This window comes from Octopus bimaculoides, chromosome 22 (genome assembly GCF_001194135.2).
Source record: "Octopus bimaculoides isolate UCB-OBI-ISO-001 chromosome 22, ASM119413v2, whole genome shotgun sequence".
In the NCBI taxonomy this organism is placed as follows: domain Eukaryota; kingdom Metazoa; phylum Mollusca; class Cephalopoda; order Octopoda; family Octopodidae; genus Octopus; species Octopus bimaculoides.
The window spans coordinates 17,981,804-17,986,615 of NC_069002.1; the positions used below are offsets into that span (position 1 = coordinate 17,981,804).

Consider the following 4,812-nt stretch of genomic DNA (forward strand, 5'->3'; position numbering starts at 1 on the left):
TATATATATATATATATATTTATTTATTTATTCTCACTTGAATGCAGATGTTCTGTTAGAACAAACTATACTGCAGTAGATACCATGAGAGAAAATCTCATATTGGCTTTTGGTGCAAAATGCACTTTTGTTTATATCACTAGCCCAGACCACCAGATCACGTGACTTTGACCTTCCTTGGTTTTGTCAATGATGGATGCATAACCACTGAAGATTGCAGCAAACTCTTCTCCCCACCAGTGATATAAAGAATAAGTGCCTGAACAGGCACTGGTATCACAATTAGCCAGTGAGCTTGTTAAAATATATATATCAGCAACAGAGATAGTATTAATACCAAGAGGTAATATTTATCCTGACTTAAATGTGGATGTTCTATTAAACTTATACTCCCCATGAGAGGTAATATTTATCTGTTGATGTACAGGGGTGCTCTGGTACAGTTTTTCTGTAGATTGTTGAATATAAATAAAAATAGGTGTAAAATAGATGGTTTTCATTCGACATATTTTACTAACATAAAAAAAAATGCTGTTATTTTATGAAGATGGGGAAATGCTTGCATGTTAATGTTTTTTTTTCTTTTTCTTTAAATTTCTTGCTTGAAACAAAACAGTTCCAGAAGTGAATCAAATTGACACCACAGAATTAAGAACTGCAGAACTCACAATGAAAGAAGAGAGAATAACTATCTCCTGTTAATGGGTCTATAGTGTTTTAGGTACCGTTTGATGCTAGTTTGGTCCTTAAGATAATAAATTTTTTTATGATAATGAGAATAACAATCTGATAATAGTGTTATTAAAGCTATGAATTGTATATACAAAATGATTTCAAGATGGGAGTGAATTAATTGTATTCTGTTTAAAAGTCATAATATTGTCAATGTTAGTTTATTTTTAAAAAATCAATTAACTTTTAACATTACCCAGCTGCCTGTCATGCATTTGAGTGGGAGAAACAACATGAATTCTTGTCATTCTCATGTAATACTGACGGAAAGGGACGAACCAGTGCTATATCTAGTCACAGGCTGGAAAGCTTTCCATAGCAGATGTCTCTTTGAGCTGTCTGTGTGTGCACATGTTTTACAACTAGCACACAAGGATCAAAATATGAAATTGTTTATTTTTAATTCAAGAAATTTGAGCAATGGTTACTCGCATGGATATGTACATAGTTTCCAAAGAAGCACATTTCTATTCTCTTTTACTCTTTTACTTGTTTCAGTCTTTTGACTGTGGCCATGCTGGAGCACCGCCTTTAGTCGAGCAAATCGACCCCAGGACTTATTCTTTAGAAGCCTAGTACTTATTCTATCGGTCTCTTTTGCTGAACCGCTAAGTTACGGGGACATAAACACACCAGCATCGGTTGTCAAGCGATGTTGGGGGGGGGGGACAAACACAGACACACAAACGCATACACATATATATATATATATACATATATACAACAGGCTTCTTTCAGTTTCCATCTACCAAATCCACTCACAAGGCTTTGGTTGGCCCGAGGCTATAGTAGAAGACACTTGCCCAAGATGCCATGCAGTGGGACTCCCATATGCAAGTTGTTTAGTGTTGTCTCATATAGTAAGTTGAAAATTTTCAATCAACTGAGATTATTCAAACAATTAGTACACAAAAACTCCTTCTATGGGTGTTTAAAAATTTATAAAACAAATATAGGAGCTAGAGAGCAAGGGTCTGATCTTTAAAACTAACTGCTGACAACCTCATTGAAAATAGTCTAATAAATAAGCAAGACTTAGATCAACATATGTATAGAAAAAGAGGGAATATAGTGATATTGTATAATACGACCCTTAATTTAGATACTAAAATGGAATGTAAAATTATTAGCCTCATAAAAACCCACACATTGCAAGATCTCAACAAATTTGTTTTACACATAGAACTGTTTCCTTTCTTTTTAAATAAGGTTGCATATAAACAAACACTACTAAATTTGCTCCATGTTGGGTTTGTCTCATTGACTCTTTGTAGAAGTAAAATCGAGCCTTCTATGTAAAGGCCCTTCCTCTGCATAGAAAGTTCGATCTGCAATAAATAGCAGTGGACTGTTTCAAATTACAACTTACTCTCTATCATATCAGAAAAGGACACTCACAATGAATGATGTAATGCAAGGCGGAAAAAAAATGAGACGGTCACAACTGAAGCACTTTTGATCATAACTAGGAACAGGTTGTGGTTTCAAAGCGATGAAAATATTTTGACAAATTAAATTAAAATGTTGAAGTGAATCTAACGGGGTTTTTTGTGTTTTTGAATGGCATATAAACACCTTCCACATAAACGAGCGATGAAAGAAAAAACAAAAAAATTGGTGGAACTGGAGGACAATCCCCCCCTCCTAAACTGACCCTTTCCGATTTTTTTTTCTTCACAGGATTCCTATGTTTGCGATGACAAAGATTCCAAATATGCAAAAAACCATGAAATTAAAATCCTGGTTCAATGACTGATCGATCAAGTTACTAAAGTTTTAACGTTGTTGGTAATAAATTCTCTCTTTTAATTGAATATTAGAAAAGAGAGAAAATGCAAGGGAAATTAATTTTGGTGGTAACGACTAAACTCCTTGATTCATTATCACAATTAAAATAAAATTCTGCGGTGTAACATTGCGCAAGTTAATTTCCGTAAATGTTTTTCTTGTGTACTAAGAGCTGTAGTTATGCCGTCCACTGTATAGTCGTTCGAAATGCGTGAAATAAAAGCCAATATTGTCTTACAATGCGAGGATACATTGTTGTGATTCGGGGGACATTGAAATAATCTAATCAATGGGCAAGGCTGAAAGATTAGCATAGGTGTAGGAAAAGAGTTATACTGAAATGGAAGGTAAAATTATTAGCCTCGTATAAGCCCCCCGCACAGACACTTCTCAAAATCTCGATGGATTTATTGAAACAAGTGTTTTTTTTTAGTTTTTTTTTAGGGTTCACAACTGGGACGTCTTTCATTATAGGACTGCTCGGTCAGAGCTGACCCAGGGATAAACACTCACAAAGTGATTTATTTTATATACGTGTTGTTCACTATGTGGTTTGCAGAAGTCTCTAGTTCGTGTTCGCGCGAAAATCAATTAGAAAATAATGATGATTCTAAGGCCTTTAATGACGACAGTGATTTAAGAGAAAAGCAAAAATGGGAACTTGTCATGTCTATGCTTCCTCAGAGACATCAGTGAAGTGATAATGATCTTTAAAATAATTTCTTATAAGTACAAAGGTGATAACAACCTTAAAAATAATTTCAAATATCGGCACAATGACCCATGTTTTAGCATATTAGTCAATTATATCGAACCGATTCTGATCCGGTACCAGCGAAAGGGTATCGATAGGATGATAATAATAAAAATTATTTCATTTTTATTACTCTTCATTAAAAAATCATAATAATGAGGACGATGGTAATAATGACAATAATATTGAGAGTTTAGCATAATTAGATTGGTTTTCAAAACTTTCCGTAAAGATGAAAACAACTGCATTTTTTTACGTCAAATAAAAATATACAAAACAAAGAAGTGTTGATAACAACTTTAAATAGTAAAATAAGTTAACTTAACCTTATACACTGATCTTTAGGATCGATGTGTGAATAGAGTAAATCGAAACAATTTACAAGGGAGTTAGTGAACGAAAAATTACCTTCAAATAGACTGGATTGGCAGTTGGCAGTTTATCATTCCCATTGATGACGTTATTGAAGTTGGTTGTTACGTAGAAGAAATCGAAGTCGTTTGATCACATCTAAACATAATTTATCTTAAATCGTCAAGTTACACTTAAAAAAGTTAACAGTTCGGATATTAGTTACTCCTGGTTAATTAAATAATCGTGAAGAGTTAAGTTCTCTGTGAGACCAATTCGTACGCCGTTTCAATTCTCAATCGAAATTAATCCATCTCAATTTTTTTTTTACGGCCTTTGAATAAATCGCGAACAATCTCATAATCTTATTCTCTATCAATTTGCGGTTTCATGCTTACATAAATTTTGCAATGGTGTGCGTGAATATGAAGTTAGCTAACTACAAGGTCAGTAAAAATAGAACACCAGGTCGACATTTTATAACCCATAGTTAGAGCATATAAGTGGCTAAAACAATGTATTTCAACGCTGATCATGTAGTCGTATTTCAAATTTTATAATTCCTTTATTAAAGATTTCAGTCGTTAGAAGCATAATGGGAAGTTTTCAACAAACCAGATCTGCGCTCCAGTTTCAATCCTACACAGAACTATTTCATTTTACATTTGTGGCTAGAGAAAAGGCCAAATATCACAGCTGGTCATTTACTCGTTCCTTTTTTCCTTTTCAGTGGTGGAAACAGAAGGTACACATTCCTCTTTCTAGTTACTGAGGCAGTTTATAGTCTAACTCCCACCCTCCACCATATCCTCGGCCTTGTGGGCCTTAGTCTACCTCTAGTTTCAGAAAATCTTTTTCCATCCCTCTCCTTTTCGCATTGTCAGTGCTATGCTAGTTACAATAGTTTATTATAGCCCATTACAGTCCCATCTATTGTTTGTCCCCTCTATGTTTAGCCCCTTGTGGGCAATAAAGAAATAAGAACACTAGTTAGTAACAAGTGAGTAGAAAACAACCGTGCAAACCAAAGGAGAATGGTGACGAATGGTACAGGCTCCTTTTAACGCGTCACACGGTCGACACAAAATATATATCATAAAAGAACTCACATGTGAAATGCGAGGAAATGCCAGCAAGGAAAGAGAGAGACACAACCGTTAAAGATATATATATAAATAATAAGTTTT

General features: G+C 34.3%; 1 protein-coding gene across 2 annotated transcripts in view; it reads right to left on the reverse strand.

The window, feature by feature from the left end:
* LOC106867315 (uncharacterized) overlaps positions 1–3,762 on the reverse strand; it is a 30,289-nt gene extending 26,527 nt beyond the window's left edge. Inside the window, exon 1 of one of the 2 annotated variants that reach the window (XM_014912155.2) lies at positions 3,683–3,762. The gene's annotated coding sequence lies outside the window, so the exon portion shown is untranslated. Of the gene's footprint in view, positions 1–3,600 lie in introns of both variants that reach the window. The other variant, XM_014912153.1, reaches the window with a different exon arrangement.
* Between the last annotated feature and the right edge of the window lie 1,050 nt (positions 3,763–4,812).